Here is a 25,731-nt window from a genome sequence, read left to right as displayed (position 1 = left end):
AAAGAAAAGAATAAAAAATGACCATTTTTGACTATGTGGAGAAAGTTCGACAGGTCTGAGGTCATCATTTTGCATCAAAAAAAATATTTTTTCAAATGGTGAAAAAATTATTCAAAATGTCAAATGGATTGTGCCTCATGTTGAATAACCACTTTTTAAAGTCATACAGTGACCAAAATTGCCATTTTAACAGACTTTTCCTCCTTCTCAGAAGCTTCTATTTCGACCAATTTCTGTCAGAAAAATGACTCTAAACACCTTCATTTTAGTTCCAAACATGATAATTCACATTTAATAGTATTTACAGTCAAAAAAGAAAACAATAAAAAATAACCATTTCTGACTATGTGGAGAAAGTTCGACAGGTCTGAGGTCATCATTTTTCATCAAAAAAAATATTTTTTCAAATGGTGAAAAAATGATTCAAAATGTCAAATGGATTGTGCCTCATGTTGAATAACCACTTTTTAAAGTCACACAGTGACCAAAATTGCCATTTTAACAGACTTTTCCTCCTTCTCAGAAGCTTCTATTTCGACCAATTTCTGGCAGAAAAATGACTCTAAACACACTTATTTTAGTTCCAAAAGCGATAATTCACATTTAATAGTAGTTTATAGTCAAAAGAGAAAACAATAAAAAATGAACATTTTTGACTATGTGGAGAAAGTTCGACAGGTCCGGGATCATCGTTTTCATCAAAAAAACGTATTTTTTCAAATGTTGAAAAAATGATGCAAAATATCAAAAGGATTGTGCCTCATGTTGAATAACCACTTTTTAAAGCCCCACAGTGACCAAAATTGCAATTTTTACAGACTTTTCCTCCTTCTCAGAAGCTTCTATTTCGACCAATTTCTGGCAGAGAAATGACTCTAAACACACTTATTTTAGTTCCAAAAGCGATAATTCACATTTAATAGTAGTTTATAGTCAAAAGAGAAAACAATAAAAAATGAACATTTCTGACTATGTGGAGAAAGTTCGACAGGTCCGGGATCATCGTTTTCATCAAAAAAACTTATTTTTTCAAATTTTGAAAAAATGATGCAAAATATCAAAAGGATTGTGCCTCATGTTGAATAACCACTTTTTAAAGCCCCACAGTGACCAAAATTGCAATTTTTACAGACTTCTCCTCCTACTCAGAAGCTTTAATTTCGATCAATTTCTGGCAGAAAAATGACTCTAAACACTCTTATTTTAGTTCCAAAAGTGATAATTCATATTTAATAGTCATTTACAGTCAAAAGAGAAAACATTAAAATATGACCATTTCTGACCATCTGGAGAAAGTTTGACAGGTCCAGGTTCATCGTTTTTCATCAAAACATTTTTTTTTTCAAATGTTTAAAAAATGATTCAAAATTTCAAAAGGATTGTGCCTTATGTTGAATAACCACTTTTTAAAGCCACACAGTGACCAAAATTGCCATTTTTACAGACTTTTCCTCCTTCTCAGAAGCTTCTATTTCGACCAATTTCTGGCAGAAAAATGACTCTAAACACACTTATTTTAGTTCCAAAAGCGATAATTCACATTTAATAGTAGTTTATAGTCAAAAGAGAAAACAATTAAAAATGAACATTTCTGACTATGTGGAGAAAGTTCGACAGGTCCAGGATCATCGTTTTCATCAAAAAAACTTATTTTTTCAAATGTTGAAAAAATTATGCAAAATATCAAAAGGATTGTGCCTCATGTTGAATAACCACTTGTTAAAGCCCCAAAGTGACCAAAAATTGCAATTTTTACAAACTTTTCCTCCTACTCTGAAGCTTCTATTTTGATGAATTTCTGGCAGAAAAATGACTCTAAACACTCTTATTTTAGTTCCAAAAGTGATAATTCATATTTAATAGTCATTTACAGTCAAAAACAGAAAAGAATAAAAAATGACCATTTTTGACTATGTGGAGAAAGTTCGACAGGTCTGTGGCCATCGTTTTTCATCAAAAAAATTATTTTTTCAAATGTTGTAAAAACGATGCAAGATATCAAAAGGATTGTGCCTCATGTTGAATAACCACTTTTTAAAGCCCCACAGTGACCAAAATTGCCATTTTTACAGACTTTTCCTCCTACTCAGAAGCTTCTATTTCGATCAATTTCTGGCAGAAAAATGACTCTGAACACTCTTATTTTAGTTCCAAAAGTGATAATTCATATTTAATAGTTATTTACAGTCAAAAGAGAAAACATTAAAATATGACCATTTCTGACCATCTGGAGAAAGTTTGACAGGTCCAGGTTCATCGTTTTTCATCAAAACATTTTTTTTTCAAATGTTGAAAAAATGATTCAAAATTTCAAAAGGATTGTGCCTTATGTTGAATAACCACTTTTTAAAGCCACACAGTGACCAAAATTGCCATTTTAACAGACTTTAGCTTCTATTTTGATGAATTTCTGGCAGAAAAATGACTCTAAACACTCTTATTTTAGTTCCAAAAGCGATAATTCACATTTAATAGTCGTTTATAGTCAAAAGAGAAAACAATAAAAAATGACCATTTCTGACTATGTGGAGAAAGTTCGACAGGTCTGTGGTCATCGTTTTTCATCAAAAAAATTATTTTTTCAAATGGTGAAAAAATGATTCAAAATGTCAAATGGATTGTGCCTCATGTTGAATAACCACTTTTTAAAGTCACACAGTGACCAAAATTGCCATTTTAACAGACTTTAGCTTCTATTTTGATGAATTTCTGGCAGAAAAATGACTCTAAACACTCTTATTTTAGTTCCAAAAGCGATAATTCACATTTAATAGTCGTTTATAGTCAAAAGAGAAAACAATAAAAAATGACCATTTCTGACTATGTGGAGAAAGTTCGACAGGTCCGGATTCATCGTTTTCATCAAAACATTTTTTTTTTCGAATGTTGAAAAAATGAATCAAAATGTCAAATGTATTGTGCCTCATTTCGAATAACCACTTTTTGAAGCCACACAGTGACCAAAATTGCCATTTAACAGACTTTTCCTCCTACTCAGAAGCTTCTATTTCGACCAATTTCTGTCAGAAAAATGACTCTAAACACCTTCATTTTAGTTCCAAACATGATAATTCACATTTAATAGTCATTTACAGTCAAAAAAGAAAACAATAAAAAATGACTATTTCTGACTATGTGGAGAAAGTTCGACAGGTCTGAGGTCATCATTTTAAATCAAAAAAAATATTTTTTCAAATGGTGAAAAAATGATTCAAAATGTCAAATGGATTGTGCCTCATGTTGAATAACCACTTTTTAAAGTCACACAGTGACCAAAATTGCCATTTTAACAGACTTTTCCTCCTTCTCAGAAGCTTCTATTTCGACCAATTTCTGGCAGAAAAATGACTCTAAACACACTTATTTTAGTTCCAAAAGCGATAATTCACATTTAATAGTAGTTTATAGTCAAAAGAGAAAACAATAAAAAATGAACATTTCTGACTATGTGGAGAAAGTTCGACAGGTCCGGGATCATCGTTTTCATCAAAAAAACGTATTTTTTCAAATGTTGAAAAACTGATGTAAAATATCAAAAGAATTGTGCCTCATGTTGAATAACCACTTTTTAAAGCCCCACAGTGACCAAAATTGCAATTTTTACAGACTTTTCCTCCTACTCAGAAGCTTTAATTTCGATCAATTTTTGGCAGAAAAATGACTCTAAACACTCTTATTTTAGTTCCAAAAGTGATAATTCATATTTAATAGTCATTTACAGTCAAAAGAGAAAACATTAAAAAATGACCATTTCTGACCATCTGGAGAAAGTTTGACAGGTCCAGGTTCATCGTTTTTCATCAAAACATATTTTTTTTCGAATGTTGAAAAAATGAATCAAAATGTCAAATGGATTGTGCCTCATTTTGAATAACCACTTTTTGAAGCCACACAGTGACCAAAATTGCCATTTTAACAGACTTTTCCTCCTACTCAGAAGCTTCTATTTCGACCAATTTCTGTCAGAAAAATGACTCTAAACACCTTCATTTTAGTTCCAAACATGATAATTCACATTTAATAGTCATTTACAGTCAAAAAAGAAACAATAAAAAATGACCATTTCTGACTATGTGGAGAAAGTTCGACAGGTCTGTGGCCATCGTTTTGCATCAAAAAAAATATTTTTTCAAATGGTGAAAAAATTATTCAAAATGTCAAATGGATTGTGCCTCATGTTGAATAACCACTTTTTAAAGTCACACAGTGACCAAAATTGCCATTTTAACAGACTTTTCCTCCTACTCAGAAGCTTTAATTTCGATCAATTTCTGGCAGAAAAATGACTCTAAACACTCTTATTTTAGTTCCAAAAGTGATAATTCATATTTAATAGTCATTTACAGTCAAAAGAGAAAACATTAAAAAATGACCATTTCTGATCATCTGGAGAAAGTTTGACAGGTCCAGGTTCATCGTTTTTCATCAAAACATATTTTTTTTCGAATGTTGAAAAAATGAATCAAAATGTCAAATGGATTGTGCCTCATTTTGAATAACCACTTTTTGAAGCCACACAGTGACCAAAATTGCCATTTTAACAGACTTTTCCTCCTACTCAGAAGCTTCTATTTCGACCAATTTCTGTCAGAATAATGACTCTAAACACCTTCATTTTAGTTCCAAACATGATAATTCACATTTAATAGTCATTTACAGTCAAAAAAGAAAACAATAAAAAATGACCATTTCTGACTATGTGGAGAAAGTTCGACAGGTCTGTGGCCATCGTTTTTCATCAAAAAAATTATTTTTTCAAATGTTGAAAAAACGATGCAAAATATCAAAAGGATTGTGCCTCATGTTGAATAACCACTTTTTAAAGCCCCACAGTGACCAAAATTGCCATTTTTACAGACTTTTCCTCCTACTCAGAAGCTTCTATTTCGATCAATTTCTGGCAGAAAAATGACTCTGAACACTCTTATTTTAGTTCCAAAAGTGATAATTCACATTTAATAGTCATTTACAGTCAAAAAAGAAAACAATAAAAAATGACTATTTCTGACTATGTGGAGAAAGTTCGACAGGTCTGAGGTCATCATTTTGCATCAAAAAAAATATTTTTTCAAATGGTGAAAAAATGATTCAAAATGTCAAATGGATTGTGCCTCATGTTGAATAACCACTTTTTAAAGTCACACAGTGACCAAAATTGCCATTTTAACAGACTTTTCCTCCTTCTCAGAAGCTTCTATTTCGACCAATTTCTGGCAGAAAAATAACTTTAAACACACTTATTTTAGTTCCAAAAGCGATAATTCACATTTAATAGTAGTTTATAGTCAAAAGAGAAAACAATAAAAAATGAACATTTCTGTCTATGTGGAGAAAGTTCGACAGGTCCGGGATCATCGTTTTCATCAAAAAAACTTATTTTTTCAAATGTTGAAAAAATGATGCAAAATATCAAAAGGATTGTGCCTCATGTTGAATAACCACTTTTTAAAGCCCCACAGTGACCAAAATTGCAATTTTTACAGACTTTTCCTCCTACTCAGAAGCTTTAATTTCGATCAATTTCTGGCAGAAAAATGACTCTAATTACTCTTATTTTAGTTCCAAAAGTGATAATTCATATTTAATAGTCATTTACAGTCAAAAGAGAAAACATTAAAATATGACCATTTCTGACCATCTGGAGAAAGTTTGACAGGTCCGGGTTCATCGTTTTTCATCAAAACATTTTTTTTTCGAATGTTGAAAAAATGAATCAAAATGTCAAATGGATTGTGCCTCATTTTGAATAACCACTTTTTGAAGCCACACAGTGACCAAAATTGCCATTTTAACAGACTTTTCCTCCTACTCAGAAGCTTCTATTTCGACCAATTTCTGTCAGAAAAATGACTCTAAACACCTTCATTTTAGTTCCAAACATGATAATTCACATTTAATAGTCATTTACAGTCAAAAAAGAAAACAAAAAAAATGACTATTTCTGACTATGTGGAGAAAGTTCGACAGGTCTGAGGTCATCATTTTTCATCAAAAAAAATATTTTTTCAAATGGTGAAAAAATGATTCAAAATGTCAAATGGATTGTGCCTCATGTTGAATAACCACTTTTTAAAGTCACACAGTGACCAAAATTGCCGTTTTAACAGACTTTTCCTCCTTCTCAGAAGCTTCTATTTCGACCAATTTCTGGCAGAAAAATGACTCTAAACACACTTATTTTAGTTCCAAAAGCGATAATTCACATTTAATAGTAGTTTATAGTCAAAAGAGAAAACAATAAAAAATGAACATTTCTGACTATGTGGAGAAAGTTCGACAGGTCCGGGATCATCGTTTTCATCAAAAAAACTTAGTTTTTCAAATGTTGAAAAACTGATGCAAAATATCAAAAGGATTGTGCCTCATGTTGAATAACCACTTTTTAAAGCCCCACAGTGACCAAAATTGCAATTTTTACAGACTTTTCCTCCTACTCAGAAGCTTTAATTTCGATCAATTTCTGGCAGAAAAATGACTCTAAACACTCTTATTTTAGTTCCAAAAGTGATAATTCATATTTAATAGTCATTTACAGTCAAAAGAGAAAACATTAAAATATGACCATTTCTGACCATCTGGAGAAAGTTTGACAGGTCCAGGTTCATCGTTTTTCATCAAAACATTTTTTTTTCGAATGTTGAAAAAATGAATCAAAATGTCAAATGGATTGTGCCTCATTTTGAATAACCACTTTTTGAAGCCACACAGTGACCAAAATTGCCATTTTAACAGACTTTTCCTCCTACTCAGAAGCTTCTATTTCGACCAATTTCTGTCAGAAAAATGACTCTAAACACCTTCATTTTAGTTCCAAACATGATAATTCACATTTAATAGTATTTACAGTCAAAAAAGAAAACAATAAAAAAAAAACATTTCTGACTATGTGGAGAAAGTTCGACAGGTCTGAGGTCATCATTTTTCATCAAAAAAAATATTTTTTCAAATGGTGAAAAAATGATTCAAAATGTCAAATGGATTGTGCCTCATGTTGAATAACCACTTTTTAAAGCCCCACAGTGACCAAAATTGCAATTTTTACAGACTTTTCCTCCTACTCAGAAGCTTTAATTTCGATCAATTTCTGGCAGAAAAATGACTCTACACTCTTATTTTAGTTCCAAAAGCGATAATTCACATTTAATAGTAGTTTATAGTCAAAAGAGAAAACAATAAAAAATGAACATTTCTGACTATGTGGAGAAAGTTCGACAGGTCCAGGATCATCGTTTTCATCAAAAAAACTTATTTTTTCAAATGTTGAAAAAATGATGCAAAATATCAAAAGGATTGTGCCTCATGTTGTATAACCACTTGTTAAAGCCCCAAAGTGACCAAAAATTGCAATTTTTACAGACTTTTTCTCCTACTCTGAAGCTTCTATTTTGATGAATTTCTGGCAGAAAAATGACTCTAAACACTCTTATTTTAGTTCCAAAAGTGATAATTCATATTTAATAGTTATTTACAGTCAAAAGAGAAAACATTAAAATATGACCATTTCTGACTATGTGGAGAAAGTTCGACAGGTCTGTGGTCATCGTTTTTCATCAAAAAAATTATTTTTTCAAATGGTGAAAAAATGATTCAAAATGTCAAATGGATTGTGCCTCATGTTGAATAACCACTTTTTAAAGTCACACAGTGACCAAAATTGCCATTTTAACAGACTTTTCCTCCTTCTCAGAAGCTTCTATTTCAACCAATTTCTGGCAGAAAAATGACTCTAAACACACTTATTTTAGTTCCAAAAGCGATAATTCACATTTAATAGTCGTTTATAGTCAAAAGAGAAAACAATAAAAAATGACCATTTCTGACTATGTGGAGAAAGTTCGACAGGTCCGGATTCATCGTTTTCATCAAAAAAACCTATTTTTTCAAATGTTGAAAAAATGATGCAAAATATCAAAAGGATTGTGCCTCATGTTGAATAACCACTTTTTAAAGCCCCACAGTGACCAAAATTGCAATTTTTACAGACTTTTCCTCCTACTCAGAGCTTCAATTTCGATCAATTTCTGGCAGAAAAATGACTCTAATTACTCTTATTTTAGTTCCAAAAGTGATAATTCATATTTAATAGTCATTTACAGTCAAAAGAGAAAACATTAAAATATGACCATTTCTGACCATCTGGAGAAAGTTTGACAGGTCCGGGTTCATCGTTTTCCATCAAAACATTTTTTTTTTCGAATGTTGAAAAAATGAATCAAAATGTCAAATGGATTGTGCCTCATTTTGAATAACCACTTTTTGAAGCCACACAGTGACCAAAATTGCCATTTTAACAGACTTTTCCTCCTACTCAGAAGCTTCTATTTCGACCAATTTCTGTCAGAAAAATGACTCTAAACACCTTCATTTTAGTTCCAAACATGATAATTCACATTTAATAGTCATTTACAGTCAAAAAAGAAAACAATAAAAAATGACCATTTCTGACTATGTGGAGAAAGTTCGACAGGTCTGAGGTCATCATTTTTCATCAAAAAAAATATTTTTTCAAATGGTGAAAAAATGATTCAAAATGTCAAATGGATTGTGCCTCATGTTGAATAACCACTTTTTAAAGCCCCACAGTGACCAAAATTGCCATTTTTACAGACTTTTCCTCCTACTCAGAAGCTTCTATTTCGATCAATTTCTGGCAGAAAAATGACTCTGAACACTCTTATTTTAGTTCCAAAAGTAATAATTCATATTTAATAGTTATTTACAGTCAAAAGAGAAAACATTAAAATATGACCATTTCTGACCATCTGGAGAAAGTTTGACAGGTCCAGGTTCATCGTTTTTCATCAAAACATTTTTTTTTCAAATGTTAAAAAAATGATTCAAAATTTCAAAAGGATTGTGCCTTATGTTGAATAACCACTTTTTAAAGTCACACAGTGACCAAAATTGCCATTTTAACAGACTTTTCCTCCTTCTCAGAAGCTTCTATTTCAACCAATTTCTGGCAGAAAAATGACTCTAAACACACTTATTTTAGTTCCAAAAGCGATAATTCACATTTAATAGTCGTTTATAGTCAAAAGAGAAAACAATAAAAAATGACCATTTCTGACTATGTGGAGAAAGTTCAACAGGTCCGGATTCATCGTTTTCTTCAAAAAAACTTATTTTTTCAAATGTTGAAAAAATGATGCAAAATATCAAAAGGATTGTGCTTCATGTTGAATAACCACTTTTTAAAGCCCCACAGTGACCAAAATGGCAATTTTTACAGACTTTTCCTCCTGCTCAGAGCTTCAATTTCGATCAATTTCTGGCAGAAAAATGACTCTAATTACTCTTATTTTAGTTCCAAAAGTGATAATTCACATTTAATAGTCATTTACAGTCAAAAGAGAAAACATTAAAATATGACCATTTCTGACCATCTGGAGAAAGTTTGACAGGTCCGGGTTCATCGTTTTTCATCAAAACATATTTTTTTTCGAATGTTGAAAAAATGAATCAAAATGTCAAATGGATTGTGCCTCATTTTGAATAACCACTTTTTGAAGCCACACAGTGACCAAAATTGCCATTTTAACAGACTTTTCCTCCTACTCAGAAGCTTCTATTTCGACCAATTTCTGTCAGAATAATGACTCTAAACACCTTCATTTTAGTTCCAAACATGATAATTCACATTTAATAGTCATTTACAGTCAAAAAAGAAAACAATTAAAAATGACCATTTCTGACTATGTGGAGAAAGTTCGACAGGTCTGTGGCCATCGTTTTTCATCAAAAAAATTATTTTTTCAAATGTTGAAAAAACGATGCAAAATATCAAAAGGATTGTGCCTCATGTTGAATAACCACTTTTTAAAGCCCCACAGTGACCAAAATTGCCATTTTTACAGACTTTTCCTCCTACTCAGAAGCTTCTATTTCGATCAATTTCTGGCAGAAAAATGACTCTGAACACTCTTATTTTAGTTCCAAAAGTGATAATTCATATTTAATAGTTATTTACAGTCAAAAGAGAAAACAATAAAATATGACCATTTCTGACCATCTGGAGAAAGTTTGACAGGTCCAGGTTCATCGTTTTTCATCAAAACATTTTTTTTTCAAATGTTGAAAAAATGATTCAAAATTTCAAAAGGATTGTGCCTTATGTTGAATAACCACTTTTTAAAGTCACACAGTGACCAAAATTGCCTTCTCAGAGGCTTCTATTTCAACCAATTTCTGGCAGAAAAATGACTCTAAACACCTTCATTTTAGTTCCAAACATGATAATTCACATTTAATAGTATTTACAGTCAAAAAAGAAAACAATAAAAAATGACTATTTCTGACTATGTGGAGAAAGTTCGACAGGTCTGAGGTCATCATTTTGCATCAAAAAAAATATTTTTTCAAATGGTGAAAACATTATTCAAAATGTCAAATGGATTGTGCCTCATGTTGAATAACCACTTTTTAAAGTCACACAGTGACCAAAATTGCCATTTTAACAGACTTTTCCTCCTTCTCAGAAGCTTCTATTTCGACCAATTTCTGTCAGAAAAATGACTCTAAACACCTTCATTTTAGTTCCAAACATGATAATTCACATTTAATAGTATTTACAGTCAAAAAAGAAAACAATAAAAAATAACCATTTCTGACTATGTGGAGAAAGTTCGACAGGTCTGAGGTCATCATTTTTCATCAAAAAAATATTTTTTCAAATGGTGAAAAAATGATTCAAAATGTCAAATGGATTGTGCCTCATGTTGAATAACCACTTTTTAAAGTCACACAGTGACCAAAATTGCCATTTTAACAGACTTTTCCTCCTTCTCAGAAGCTTCTATTTCGACCAATTTCTGGCAGAAAAATAACTTTAAACACACTTATTTTAGTTCCAAAAGCGATAATTCACATTTAATAGTAGTTTATAGTCAAAAGAGAAAACAATAAAAAATGAACATTTCTGACTATGTGGAGAAAGTTCGACAGGTCCGGGATCATCGTTTTCATCAAAAAAACTTATTTTTTCAAATGTTGAAAAAATGATGCAAAATATCAAAAGGATTGTGCCTCATGTTGAATAACCACTTTTTAAAGCCCCACAGTGACCAAAATTGCAATTTTTACAGACTTTTCCTCCTACTCAGAAGCTTTAATTTCGATCAATTTCTAGCAGAAAAATGACTCTAAACACTCTTATTTTAGTTCCAAAACCGATAATTCACATTTAATAGTAGTTTATAGTCAAAAGAGAAAACAATAAAAAATGAACATTTCTGACTATGTGGAGAAAGTTCGACAGGTCCAGGATCATCGTTTTCATCAAAAAAACTTATTTTTTCAAATGTTGAAAAAATGATGCAAAATATCAAAAGGATTGTGCCTCATGTTGAATAACCACTTGTTAAAGCCCCAAAGTGACCAAAAATTGCAATTTTTACAGACTTTTTCTCCTACTCTGAATCTTCTATTTTGATGAATTTCTGGCAGAAAAATGACTCTAAACACTCTTATTTTAGTTCCAAAAGTGATAATTCATATTTAATAGTCATTTACAGTCAAAAAAGAAAAGAATAAAAAATGACCATTTCTGACTATGTGGAGAAAGTTCGACAGGTCTGTGACCATCGTTTTTCATCAAAAAAATTATTTTTTCAAATGTTGAAAAAACGATGCAAAATATCAAAAGGATTGTTCCTCATGTTGAATAACCACTTTTTAAAGCCCCACAGTGACCAAAATTGCCATTTTTACAGACTTTTCCTCCTACTCAGAAGCTTCTATTTCGACCAATTTCTGGCAGAAAAATGAGTCTAAACACACTTATTTTAGTTCCAAAAGCGATAATTCACATTTAATAGTCGTTTATAGTCAAAAGAGAAAACAATAAAAAATGACCATTTCTGACTATGTGGAGAAAGTTCGACAGGTCCGGATTCATCGTTTTCATCAAAAAAACTTATTTTTTCAAATGTTGAAAAAATGATGCAAAATATCAAAAGGATTGTGCCTCATGTTGAATAACCACTTTTTAAAGCCCCACAGTGACCAAAATTGCAATTTTTACAGACTTTTCCTCCTACTCAGAAGCTTTAATTTCGATCAATTTCTGGCAGAAAAATGACTCTAAACACTCTTATTTTAGTTCCAAAAGTGAAAATTCATATTTAATAGTCATTTACAGTCAAAAGAGAAAACATTAAAAAATGACCATTTCTGACCATCTGGAGAAAGTTTGACAGGTCCAGGTTCATCGTTTTTCATCAAAACATTTTTTTTTCGAATGTTGAAAAAATGAATCAAAATGTCAAATGGATTGTGCCTCATTTTGAATAACCACTTTTTGAAGCCACACAGTGACCAAAATTGCCATTTTAACAGACTTTTCCTCCTACTCAGAAGCTTCTATTTCGACCAATTTCTGTCAGAAAAATGACTCTAAACACCTTCATTTTAGTTCCAAACATGATAATTCACATTTAATAGTCATTTACAGTCAAAAAAGAAAACAATAAAAAATGACCATTTCTGACTATGTGGAGAAAGTTCGACAGGTCTGTGGCCATCGTTTTTCATCAAAAAAATTATTTTTTCAAATGTTGAAAAAACTATGCAAAATATCAAAAGGATTGTGCCTCATGTTGAATAACCACTTTTTAAAGCCCCACAGTGACCAAAATTGCCATTTTTACAGACTTTTCCTCCTACTCAGAAGCTTCTATTTCGATCAATTTCTGGCAGAAAAATGACTCTGAACACTCTTATTTTAGTTCCAAAAGTGATAATTCATATTTAATAGTTATTTACAGTCAAAAGAGAAAACATTAAAATATGACCATTTCTGACCATCTGGAGAAAGTTTGACAGGTCCAGGTTCATCGTTTTTCATCAAAACATGTTTTTTTTCAAATGTTGAAAAAATGATTCAAAATTTCAAAAGGATTGTGCCTTATGTTGAATAACCACTTTTTAAAGCCCCACAGTGACCAAAATTGCAATTTTTACAGACTTTTCCTCCTACTCAGAGCTTCAATTTCGATCAATTTCTGGCAGAAAAATGACTCTAATTACTCTTATTTTAGTTCCAAAAGTGATAATTCACATTTAATAGTCATTTACAGTCAAAAGAGAAAACATTAAAATATGACCATTTCTGACCATCTGGAGAAAGTTTGACAGGTCCGGGTTCATCGTTTTTCATCAAAACATTTTTTTTTTCGAATGTTGAAAAAATGAATCAAAATGTCAAATGGATTGTGCCTCATTTTGAATAACCACTTTTTGAAGCCACACAGTGACCAAAATTGCCATTTTAACAGACTTTTCCTCCTACTCAGAAGCTTCTATTTCGACCAATTTCTGTCAGAAAAATGACTCTAAACACCTTCATTTTAGTTCCAAACATGATAATTCACATTTAATAGTCATTTACAGTCAAAAAAGAAAACAATAAAAAATGACCATTTCTGACTATGTGGAGAAAGTTTGATAGGTCCAGGTTCATCGTTTTTCATCAAAACATTTTTTTTTCAAATGTTGAAAAAATGATTCAAAATTTCAAAAGGATTGTGCCTTATGTTGAATAACCACTTTTTAAAGCCCCACAGTGACCAAAATTGCAATTTTTACAGACTTTTCCTCCTACTCAGAAGCTTTAATTTCGATCAATTTCTGGCAGAAAAATGACTCTAAACACTTTTATTTTAGTTCCAAAAGTGATAATTCATATTTAATAGTCATTTACAGTCAAAAGAAAAAACATTAAAATATGACCATTTCTGACCATCTGGAGAAAGTTTGACAGGTCCAGGTTCATCGTTTTTCATCAAAACATTTTTTTTTTCGAATGTTGAAAAAATGAATCAAAATGTCAAATGGATTGTGCCTCATTTTGAATAACCACTTTTTGAAGCCACACAGTGACCAAAATTGCCATTTTAACAGACTTTTCCTCCTACTCAGAAGCTTCTATTTCGACCAATTTCTGTCAGAAAAATGACTCTAAACACCTTCATTTTAGTTCCAAACATGATAATTCACATTTAATAGTCATTTATAGTCAAAAAAGAAAACAATAAAAAATGACCATTTCTGACTATGTGGAGAAAGTTCGACAGGTCTGAGGTCATCATTTTTCATCAAAAAAAATATTTTTTCAAATGGTGAAAAAATGATTCAAAATGTCAAATGGATTGTGCCTCATGTTGAATAACCACTTTTTAAATTAACACAGTGACCAAAATTGCCATTTTAACAGACTTTTCCTCCTTCTCAGAAGCTTCTATTTCGACCAATTTCTGGCAGAAAAATGACTCTAAACACACTTATTTTAGTTCCAAAAGCGATAATTCACATTTAATAGTAGTTTATAGTCAAAAGAGAAAACAATAAAAAATGAACATTTCTGACTATGTGGAGAAAGTTCGACAGGTCCGGGATCATCGTTTTCATCAAAAAAACTTATTTTTTCAAATGTTGAAAAACTGATGCAAAATATCAAAAGGATTGTGCCTCATGTTGAATAACCACTTTTTAAAGCCCCACAGTGACCAAAATTGCAATTTTTACAGACTTTTCCTCCTACTCAGAAGCTTTAATTTCGATCAATTTCTGGCAGAAAAATTACTCTAAACACTCTTATTTTAGTTCCAAAAGTGATAATTCATATTTAATAGTCATTTACAGTCAAAAGAGAAAACATTAAAATATGACCATTTCTGACCATCTAGAGAAAGTTTGACAGGTCCAGGTTCATCGTTTTTCATCAAAACATTTTTTTTTTCGAATGTTGAAAAAATGAATCAAAATGTCAAATGGATTGTGCCTCATTTTGAATAACCACTTTTTGAAGCCACACAGTGACCAAAATTGCCATTTTAACAGACTTTTCCTCCTACTCAGAAGCTTCTATTTCGACCAATTTCTGTCAGAAAAATGACTCTAAACACCTTCATTTTAGTTCCAAACATGATAATTCACATTTAATAGTCATTTATAGTCAAAAAAGAAAACAATAAAAAATGACCATTTCTGACTATGTGGAGAAAGTTCGACAGGTCTGAGGTCATCATTTTTCATCAAAAAAAATATTTTTTCAAATGGTGAAAAAATGATTCAAAATGTCAAATGGATTGTGCCTCATGTTGAATAACCACTTTTTAAATTAACACAGTGACCAAAATTGCCATTTTAACAGACTTTTCCTCCTTCTCAGAAGCTTCTATTTCGACCAATTTCTGTCAGAAAAATGACTCTAAACACCTTCATTTTAGTTCCAAACATGATAATTCACATTTAATAGTCATTTACAGTCAAAAAAGAAAACAATAAAAAATGACCATTTCTGACTATGTGGAGAAAGTTTGATAGGTCCAGGTTCATCGTTTTTCATCAAAACATTTTTTTTTCAAATGTTGAAAAAATGATTCAAAATTTCAAAAGGATTGTGCCTTATGTTGAATAACCACTTTTTAAAGCCCCACAGTGACCAAAATTGCAATTTTTACAGACTTTTCCTCCTACTCAGAGCTTCAATTTCGATCAATTTCTGGCAGAAAAATGACTCTAATTACTCTTATTTTAGTTCCAAAAGTGATAATTCACATTTAATAGTCATTTACAGTCAAAAGAGAAAACATTAAAATATGACCATTTCTGACCATCTGGAGAAAGTTTGACAGGTCCGGGTTCATCGTTTTTCATCAAAACATTTTTTTTTTCGAATGTTGAAAAAATGAATCAAAATGTCAAATGGATTGTGCCTCATTTTGAATAACCACTTTTTGAAGCCCCACAGTGACCAAAATTGCAATTTTTACAGACTTTTCCTCCTTCTCAGAAGCTTCTATTTCGACCAATTTCTGGCAGAAAAATAACTTTAAACACACTTATTTTAGTTCCAAAAGCGATAATTCACATTTAATAGTAGTTTATAGTCAAAAGTGAAAACAATAAAAAATGAACATTTCTGACTATGTGGAGAAAGTTCGACAGGTCCGGGATCATCGTTTTCATCAAAAAAACGTATTTTTTCAAATGTTGAAAAAATGATGCAAAATATCAAAAGGATTGTGCCTCATGTTGAATAACCACTTTGTAAAGCCCCACAGTGACCAAAATTGCAATTTTTACAGACTTTTCCTCCTACTCAGAAGCTTTAATTTCGATCAATTTCTGGCAGAAAAATGACTCTAAACACTCTTATTTTAGTTCCAAAAGCGATAATTCACATTTAATAGTAGTTTATAGTCAAAAGAGAAAACAATAAAAAATGAACATTTCTGACTATGTGGAGAAAGTTCGACAGGTCCAGGATCATCGTTTTCATCAAAAAAACTTATTTTTTCAAATGTTGAAAAAATGATGCAAAATATCAAAAGGATTGTGCCTCATGTTGAATAACCACTTGTTAAAGCCCCAAAGTGACCAAAAATTGCAATTTTTACAGACTTTTTCTCCTACTCTGAAGCTTCTATTTTGATGAATTTCTGGCAGAAAAATGACTCTAAACACTCTTATTTTAGTTCCAAAAGTGATAATTCATATTTAATAGTCATTTACAGTCAATAAAGAAAAGAATAAAAAATGACCATTTCTGACTATGTGGAGAAAGTTCGACAGGTCTGTGGCCATCGTTTTTCATCAAAAAAATTATTTTTTCAAATCTTGAAAAAACGATGCAAAATATCAAAAGGATTGTGCCTCATGTTGAATAACCACTTTTTAAAGCCCCACAGTGACCAAAATTGCCATTTTTACAGACTTTTCCTCCTACTCAGAAGCTTCTATTTCGACCAATTTCTGGCAGAAAAATGACTCTAAACACACTTATTTTAGTTCCAAAAGCGATAATTCACATTTAATAGTCGTTTATAGTCAAGAGAGAAAACAATAAAAAATGACCATTTCTGACTATGTGGAGAAAGTTCGACAGGTCCGGATTCATCGTTTTCATCAAAAAAACTTATTTTTTCAAAAGTTGAAAAAATGATGCAAAATATCAAAAGGATTGTGCCTCATGTTGAATAACCACTTTTTAAAGCCCCACAGTGACCAAAATTGCAATTTTTACAGACTTTTCCTCCTACTCAGAGCTTCAATTTCGATCAATTTCTGGCAGAAAAATGACTCTAATTACTCTTATTTTAGTTCCAAAAGTGATACTTCATATTTAATAGTCATTTACAGTCAAAAGAGAAAACATTAAAATATGACCATTTCTGACCATCTGGAGAAAGTTTGACAGGTCCAGGTTCATCGTTTTTCATCAAAACATTTTTTTTTCGAATGTTGAAAAAATGAATCAAAATGTCAAATGGATTGTGCCTCATTTTGAATAACCACTTTTTGAAGCCACACAGTGACCAAAATTGCCATTTTAACAGACTTTTCCTCCTACTCAGAAGCTTCTATTTCGACCAATTTCTGTCAGAAAAATGACTCTAAACACCTTCATTTTAGTTCCAAACATGATAATTCACATTTAATAGTCATTTACAGTCAAAAAAGAAAACAATAAAAAATGACCATTTCTGACTATGTGGAGAAAGTTCGACAGGTCTGTGGCCATCGTTTTTCATCAAAAAAATTATTTTTTCAAATGTTGAAAAAACGATGCAAAATATCAAAAGGATTGTGCCTCATGTTGAATAACCACTTTTTAAAGCCCCACAGTGACCAAAATTGCCATTTTTACAGACTTTTCCTCCTACTCAGAAGCTTCTATTTCGATCAATTTCTGGCAGAAAAATGACTCTGAACACTCTTATTTTAGTTCCAAAAGTGATAATTCATATTTAATAGTTATTTACAGTCAAAAGAGAAAACATTAAAATATGACCATTTCTGACCATCTGGAGAAAGTTTGACAGGTCCAGGTTCATCGTTTTTCATCAAAACATTTTTTTTTCGAATGTTGAAAAAATGAATCAAAATGTCAAATGGATTGTGCCTCATTTTGAATAACCACTTTTTGAAGCCACACAGTGACCAAAATTGCCATTTTAACAGACTTTTCCTCCTACTCAGAAGCTTCTATTTCGACCAATTTCTGTCAGAAAAATGACTCTAAACACCTTCATTTTAGTTCCAAACATGATAATTCACATTTAATAGTATTTACAGTCAAAAAAGAAAACAATAAAAAATAACCATTTCTGACTATGTGGAGAAAGTTCGACAGGTCTGAGGTCATCATTTTTCATCAAAAAAAATATTTTTTCAAATGGTGAAAAAATGATTCAAAATGTCAAATGGATTGTGCCTCATGTTGAATAACCACTTTTTAAAGTCACACAGTGACCAAAATTGCCATTTTAACAGACTTTTCCTCCTTCTCAGAAGCTTCTATTTCGACCAATTTCTGGCAGAAAAATAACTTTAAACACACTTATTTTAGTTCCAAAAGCGATAATTCACATTTAATAGTAGTTTATAGTCAAAAGTGAAAACAATAAAAAATGAACATTTCTGACTATGTGGAGAAAGTTCGACAGGTCCGGGATCATCGTTTTCATCAAAAAAACGTATTTTTTCAAATGTTGAAAAAATGATGCAAAATATCAAAAGGATTGTGCCTCATGTTGAATAACCACTTTGTAAAGCCCCACAGTGACCAAAATTGCAATTTTTACAGACTTTTCCTCCTACTCAGAAGCTTTAATTTCGATCAATTTCTGGCAGAAAAATGACTCTAAACACTCTTATTTTAGTTCCAAAAGCGATAATTCACATTTAATAGTAGTTTATAGTCAAAAGAGAAAACAATAAAAAATGAACATTTCTGACTATGTGGAGAAAGTTCGACAGGTCCAGGATCATCGTTTTCATCAAAAAAACTTATTTTTTCAAATGTTGAAAAAATGATGCAAAATATCAAAAGGATTGTGCCTCATGTTGAATAACCACTTGTTAAAGACCCAAAGTGACCAAAAATTGCAATTTTTACAGACTTTTTCTCCTACTCTGAAGCTTCTATTTTGATGAATTTCTGGCAGAAAAATGACTCTAAACACTCTTATTTTAGTTCCAAAAGTGATAATTCATATTTAATAGTCATTTACAGTCAAAAAAGAAAAGAATAAAAAATGACCATTTCTGACTATGTGGAGAAAGTTCGACAGGTCTGTGGCCATCGTTTTTCATTAAAAAAAATTATTTTTTCAAATCTTGAAAAAACGATGCAAAATATCAAAAGGATTGTGCCTCATGTTGAATAACCACTTTTTAAAGCCCCACAGTGACCAAAATTGCCATTTTTACAGACTTTTCCTCCTACTCAGAAGCTTCTATTTCGACCAATTTCTGGCAGAAAAATGACTCTAAACACACTTATTTTAGTTCCAAAAGCGATAATTCACATTTAATAGTCGTTTATAGTCAAGAGAGAAAACAATAAAAAATGACCATTTCTGACTATGTGGAGAAAGTTCGACAGGTCCGGATTCATCGTTTTCATCAAAAAAACTTATTTTTTCAAAAGTTGAAAAAATGATGCAAAATATCAAAAGGATTGTGCCTCATGTTGAATAACCACTTTTTAAAGCCCCACAGTGACCAAAATTGCAATTTTTACAGACTTTTCCTCCTACTCAGAGCTTCAATTTCGATCAATTTCTGGCAGAAAAATGACTCTAATTACTCTTATTTTAGTTCCAAAAGTGATACTTCATATTTAATAGTCATTTACAGTCAAAAGAGAAAACATTAAAATATGACCATTTCTGACCATCTGGAGAAAGTTTGACAGGTCCAGGTTCATCGTTTTTCATCAAAACATTTTTTTTTTTCGAATGTTGAAAAAATGAATCAAAATGTCAAATGGATTGTGCCTCATTTTGAATAACCACTTTTTGAAGCCACACAGTGACCAAAATTGCCATTTTAACAGACTTTTCCTCCTACTCAGAAGCTTCTATTTCGACCAATTTCTGTCAGAAAAATGACTCTAAACACCTTCATTTTAGTTCCAAACATGATAATTCACATTTAATAGTCATTTATAGTCAAAAAAGAAAACAATAAAAAATGACCATTTCTGACTATGTGGAGAAAGTTCGACAGGTCTGTGGCCATCGTTTTTCATCAAAAAAATTATTTTTTCAAATGTTGAAAAAACGATGCAAAATATCAAAAGGATTGTGCCTCATGTTGAATAACCACTTTTTAAAGCCCCACAGTGACCAAAATTGCCATTTTTACAGACTTTTCCTCCTACTCAGAAGCTTCTATTTCGATCAATTTCTGGCAGAAAAATGACTCTGAACACTCTTATTTTAGTTCCAAAAGTGATAATTCATATTTAATAGTTATTTACAGTCAAAAGAGAAAACATTAAAATATGACCATTTCTGACCATCTGGAGAAAGTTTGACAGGTCCAGGTTCATCGTTTTTCATCAAAACATTTTTTTTTCAAATGTTGAAAAAATGATTCAAAATTTCAAAAGGATTGTGCCTTATGTTGAATAAACACTTTTTAAAGCCACACAGTGACCCAAATTACAATTTTTACAGACTTTTCCTCCTACTCAGAGCTTCAATTTCGATTAATTTCTGGCAGAAAAATGACTCTAATTACTCTTATTTTAGTTCCAAAAGTGATAATTCACATTTAATAGTCATTTACAGTCAAAAGAGAAAACATTAAAATATGACCATTTCTGACCATCTGGAGAAAGTTTGACAGGTCCGGGTTCATCGTTTTTCATCAAAACATTTTTTTTTCGAATGTTGAAAAAATGAATCAAAATGTCAAATGGATTGTGCCTCATGTTGAATAACCACTTGTTAAAGCCCCAAAGTGACCAAAAATTGCAATTTTTACAGACTTTTTCTCCTACTCTGAAGCTTCTATTTTGATGAATTTCTGGCAGAAAAATGACTCTAAACACTCTTATTTTAGCTTATTTTAGTTCCAAAAGTGATAATTCATATTTAATAGTCATTTACAGTCAAAAAAGAAAAGAATAAAAAATGACCATTTCTGACTATGTGGAGAAAGTTCGACAGGTCTGTGGCCATCGTTTTTCATCAAAAAAATTATTTTTTCAAATGTTGAAAAAACGATGCAAAATATCAAAAGGATTGTGCCTCATGTTGAATAACCACTTTTTAAAGCCCCACAGTGACCAAAATTGCCATTTTTACAGACTTTTCCTCCTACTCAGAAGCTTCTATTTCGACCAATTTCTTGGCAGAAAAATGACTCTAAACACACTTATTTTAGTTCCAAAAGCGATAATTCACATTTAATAGTCGTTTATAGTCAAGAGAGAAAACAATAAAAAATGACCATTTCTGACTATGTGGAGAAAGTTCGACAGGTCCGGATTCATCGTTTTCATCAAAAAAACTTATTTTTTCAAAAGTTGAAAAAATGATGCAAAATATCAAAAGGATTGTGCCTCATGTTGAATAACCACTTTTTAAAGCCCCACAGTGACCAAAATTGCAATTTTTACAGACTTTTCCTCCTACTCAGAGCTTCAATTTCGATCAATTTCTGGCAGAAAAATGACTCTAATTACTCTTATTTTAGTTCCAAAAGTGATACTTCATATTTAATAGTCATTTACAGTCAAAAGAGAAAACATTAAAATATGACCATTTCTGACCATCTGGAGAAAGTTTGACAGGTCCAGGTTCATCGTTTTTCATCAAAAATTTTTTTTTGAATGTTGAAAAAATGAATCAAAATGTCAAATGGATTGTGCCTCATTTTGAATAACCACTTTTTGAAGCCACACAGTGACCAAAATTGCCATTTTAACAGACTTTTCCTTCTACTCAGAAGCTTCTATTTCGACCAATTTCTGTCAGAAAAATGACTCTAAACACCTTCATTTTAGTTCCAAACATGATACTTCACATTTAATAGTATTTACAGTCAAAAAAGAAAACAATAAAAAATAACCATTTCTGACTATGTGGAGAAAGTTCGACAGGTCTGAGGTCATCATTTTTCATCAAAAAAAATATTTTTTCAAATGGTGAAAAAATGATTCAAAATGTCAAATGGATTGTGCCTCATGTTGAATAACCACTTTTTAAAGTCACACAGTGACCAAAATTGCCATTTTAACAGACTTTTCCTCCTTCTCAGAAGCTTCTATTTCGACCAATTTCTGGCAGAAAAATAACTTTAAACACACTTATTTTAGTTCCAAAAGCGATAATTCACATTTAATAGTAGTTTATAGTCAAAAGAGAAAACAATAAAAAATGAACATTTCTGACTATGTGGAGAAAGTTCGACAGGTCCGGGATCATCGTTTTCATCAAAAAAACGTATTTTTTCAAATGTTGAAAAAATGATGCAAAATATCAAAAGGATTGTGCCTCATGTTGAATAACCACTTTGTAAAGCCCCACAGTGACCAAAATTGCAATTTTTACAGACTTTTCCTCCTACTCAGAAGCTTTAATTTCGATCAATTTCTGGCAGAAAAATGACTCTAAACACTCTTATTTTAGTTCCAAAAGCGATAATTCACATTTAATAGTAGTTTATAGTCAAAAGAGAAAACAATAAAAAATGAACATTTCTGACTATGTGGAGAAAGTTCGACAGGTCCAGGATCATCGTTTTCATCAAAAAAACTTATTTTTTCAAATGTTGAAAAAATGATGCAAAATATCAAAAGGATTGTGCCTCATGTTGAATAACCACTTGTTAAAGCCCCAAAGTGACCAAAAATTGCAATTTTTACAGACTTTTTCTCCTACTCTGAAGCTTCTATTTTGATGAATTTCTGGCAGAAAAATTACTCTAAACACTCTTATTTTAGTTCCAAAAGTGATAATTCATATTTAATAGTCATTTACAGTCAAAAAAGAAAAGAATAAAAAATGACCATTTCTGACTATGTGGAGAAAGTTCGACAGGTCTGTGGCCATCGTTTTTCATCAAAAAAATTATTTTTTCAAATGTTGAAAAAACGATGCAAAATATCAAAAGGATTGTGCCTCATGTTGAATAACCACTTTTTAAAGCCCCACAGTGACCAAAATTGCCATTTTTACAGACTTTTCCTCCTACTCAGAAGCTTCTATTTCGACCAATTTCTGGCAGAAAAATGACTCTAAACACACTTATTTTAGTTCCAAAAGCGATAATTCACATTTAATAGTCGTTTATAGTCAAAAGAGAAAACAATAAAAAATGACCATTTCTGACTATGTGGAGAAAGTTCGACAGGTCCGGATTCATCGTTTTCATCAAAAAAACTTCTTTTTTCAAAAGTTGAAAAAATGATGCAAAATATCAAAAGGATTGTGCCTCATGTTGAATAACCACTTTTTAAAGCCCCACAGTGACCAAAATTGCAATTTTTACACACTTTTCCTCCTACTCAGAGCTTCAATTTCGATCAATTTCTGGCAGAAAAATGACTCTAATTACTCCTTTTTTAGTTCCAAAAGTGATACTTCATATTTAATAGTCATTTACAGTCAAAAGAGAAAACATTAAAATATGACCATTTCTGACCATCTGGAGAAAGTTTGACAGGTCCAGGTTCATCGTTTTTCATCAAAACATTTTTTTTCAAATGTTGAAAAAATGATTCAAAATTTCAAAAGGATTGTGCCTTATGTTGAATAAACACTTTTTAAAGCCACACAGTGACCAAAATTGCAATTTTTACAGACTTTTCCTCCTACTCAGAGCTTCAATTTCGATCAATTTCTGGCAGAAAAAATGACTCTAATTACTCTTATTTTAGTTCCAAAAGTGATAATTCACATTTAATAGTCATTTACAGTCAAAAGAGAAAACATTAAAATATGACCATTTCTGACCATCTGGAGAAAGTTTGACAGGTCCGGGTTCATCGTTTTTCATCAAAACATTTTTTTTTTCGAATGTTGAAAAAATGAATCAAAATGTCAAATGGATTGTGCCTCATTTTGAATAACCACTTTTTGAAGCCACACAGTGACCAAAATTGCCATTTTAACAGACTTTTCCTCCTACTCAGAAGCTTCTATTTCGACCAATTTCTGTCAGAAAAATGACTCTAAACACCTTCATTTTAGTTCCAAACATGATAATTCACATTTAATAGTCATTTACAGTCAAAAAAGAAAACAATAAAAAATGACTATTTCTGACTATGTGGAGAAAGTTCGACAGGTCTGAGGTCATCATTTTGCATCAAAAAAAATATTTTTTCAAATGGTGAAAAAATGATTCAAAATGTCAAATGGATTGTGCCTCATGTTGAATAACCACTTTTTAAAGTTACACAGTGACCAAAATTGCCATTTTAACAGACTGTTCCTCCTTCTCAGAAGCTTCTATTTCGACCAATTTCTGGCAGAAAAATGACTCTAAACACACTTATTTTAGTTCCAAAAGCAATAATTCACATTTAATAGTAGTTTATAGTCAAAAGAGAAAACAATAAAAAATGAACATTTCTGACTATGTGGAGAAAGTTCGACAGGTCCGGGATCATCATTTTCATCAAAAAAACTTATTTTTTCAAATGTTGAAAAACTGATGCAAAATATCAAAAGGATTGTGCCTCATGTTGAATAACCACTTTTTAAAGCCCCACAGTGACCAAAATTGCAATTTTTACAGACTTTTCCTCCTACTCAGAAGCTTTAATTTCGATCAATTTCTGGCAGAAAAATGACTCTAAACACTCTTATTTTAGTTCCAAAAGTGATAATTCATATTTAATAGTCATTTACAGTCAAAAGAGAAAACATTAAAATATGACCATTTCTGACCATCTGGAGAAAGTTTGACAGGTCCAGGTTCATCGTTTTTCATCAAAACATTTTTTTTTCGAATGTTGAAAAAATGAATCAAAATGTCAAATGGATTGTGCCTCATTTTGAATAACCACTTTTTGAAGCCACACAGTGACCAAAATTGCCATTTTAACAGACTTTTCCTCCTACTCAGAAGCTTCTATTTCGACCAATTTCTGTCAGAAAAATGACTCTAAACACCTTCATTTTAGTTCCAAACATGATAATTCACATTTAATAGTATTTACAGTCAAAAAAGAAAACAATAAAAAATAACCATTTCTGACTATGTGGAGAAAGTTCGACAGGTCTGAGGTCATCATTTTTCATCAAAAAAAATATTTTTTCAAATGGTGAAAAAATGATTCAAAATGTCAAATGGATTGTGCCTCATGTTGAATAACCACTTTTTAAAGTCACACAGTGACCAAAATTGCCATTTTAACAGACTTTTCCTCCTTCTCAGAAGCTTCTATTTCGACCAATTTCTGGCAGAAAAATAACTTTAAACACACTTATTTTAGTTCCAAAAGCGATAATTCACATTTAATAGTAGTTTATAGTCAAAAGAGAAAACAATAAAAAATGAACATTTCTGACTATGTGGAGAAAGTTCGACAGGTCCAGGATCATCGTTTTCATCAAAAAAACTTATTTTTTCAAATGTTGAAAAAATGATGCAAAATATCAAAAGGATTGTGCCTCATGTTGAATAACCACTTGTTAAAGCCCCAAAGTGACCACAAATTGCAATTTTTACAGACTTTTTCTCCTACTCTGAAGCTTCTATTTTGATGAATTCTGGCAGAAAAATGACTCTAAACACTCTTATTTTAGTTCCAAAAGTGATAATTCATATTTAATAGTCATAAACAGTCAAAAAAGAAAAGAATAAAAAATGACCATTTCTGACTATGTGGAGAAAGTTCGACAGGTCTGTGGCCATCGTTTTTCATCAAAAAAACTTAGTTTTTCAAATGTTGAAAAAATGATGCAAAATATCAAAAGGATTGTG

Source organism: Lissotriton helveticus, chromosome 9 (genome assembly GCF_964261635.1).
Source record: "Lissotriton helveticus chromosome 9, aLisHel1.1, whole genome shotgun sequence".
NCBI lineage: Eukaryota > Metazoa > Chordata > Amphibia > Caudata > Salamandridae > Lissotriton > Lissotriton helveticus.
Note: the sequence above shows the minus strand (reverse complement) of the source record.